The following is a 989-nucleotide window of genomic DNA, read 5'->3' on the forward strand; positions in this document are numbered from 1 at the left end:
CTGTTCAGTAAACACAGAGAGGTGGGGAGGTGAGAGGCAGGAGCTGAACGCAGAGAGAGAAGTAGGAACCCAACGCCTCTGTTCAGTAAACACAGAGAGGTGGGGAGGTGAGAGGCAGGAGCTGAACGCAGAGAGAGAAGTAGGAACCCAACGCCTCTGTTCAGTAAACACAGAGAGGTGGGGAGGTGAGAGGCAGGAGCTGAACGCAGAGAGAGAAGTAGGAACCCAACGCCTCTGTTCAGTAAACACAGAGAGGTGGGGAGGTGAGAGGCAGGAGCTGAACGCAGAGAGAAGAGGAAACCCAACGCCTCTGTTCAGTAAACACAGAGGTGGGGAGGTGAGGCAGGAGCTGAACGCAGAGAGAGAAGTAGGAACCCAACGCCTCTGTTCAGTAAACACAGAGAGGTGGGGAGGTGAGAGGCAGGAGCTGAACGCAGAGAGAGAAGTAGGAACAACGCCTCTGTTCAGTAAACACAGAGAGGTGGGGAGGTGAGAGGCAGGAGCTGAACGCAGAGAGAGAAGTAGGAACCCAACGCCTCTGTTCAGTAAACACAGAGGTGGGGAGGTGAGAGGCAGGAGCTGAACGCAGAGAGAGAAGTAGGAACCCAACGCCTCTGTTCAGTAAACACAGAGAGGTGGGGAGGTGAGAGGCAGGAGCTGAACGCCTCTGTTCAGTAAACACAGCAGAGAGAAGTAGGAACCCAACGCCTCTGTTCAGTAAAACAGAGAGGTGGGGAGGTGAGAGGCAGGAGCTGAACGCAGAGAGAGAAGTAGGAACCCAACGCCTCTGTTCAGTAAACACAGAGAGGTGGGGAGGTGAGAGGCAGGAGCTGAACGCAGAGAGAGAAGTAGGAACCCAACGCCTCTGTTCAGTAAACACAGAGAGGTGGGGAGGTGAGGCAGGAGCTGAACGCAGAGAGAGAAGTAGGAACCCAACGCCTCTGTTCAGTAAACACAGAGAGGTGGGGAGGTGAGAGGCAGGAGCTGAA

The 989-nt window shown here is 54.8% G+C and overlaps 1 long non-coding RNA gene across 2 annotated transcripts; it reads left to right on the plus strand.

Moving 5' to 3' along the window:
- The first annotated feature begins 9 nt into the window (after nt 1–9).
- LOC127926990 (uncharacterized) lies at nt 10–989 on the plus strand. 2 transcript variants are annotated; one of them, XR_008125822.1, is made up of 4 exons: nt 10–255; nt 558–635; nt 731–886; nt 963–989. It is a non-coding gene; the product is annotated as an uncharacterized LOC127926990 (long non-coding RNA). The 2 variants fall into 2 exon arrangements; XR_008125821.1 differs by lacking the exons at nt 558–635; nt 963–989 and adding an exon at nt 482–557 and having other exon boundaries at nt 729–892.

This window comes from Oncorhynchus keta, unplaced genomic scaffold (genome assembly GCF_023373465.1).
Source record: "Oncorhynchus keta strain PuntledgeMale-10-30-2019 unplaced genomic scaffold, Oket_V2 Un_contig_8842_pilon_pilon, whole genome shotgun sequence".
Classification (NCBI taxonomy): domain Eukaryota; kingdom Metazoa; phylum Chordata; class Actinopteri; order Salmoniformes; family Salmonidae; genus Oncorhynchus; species Oncorhynchus keta.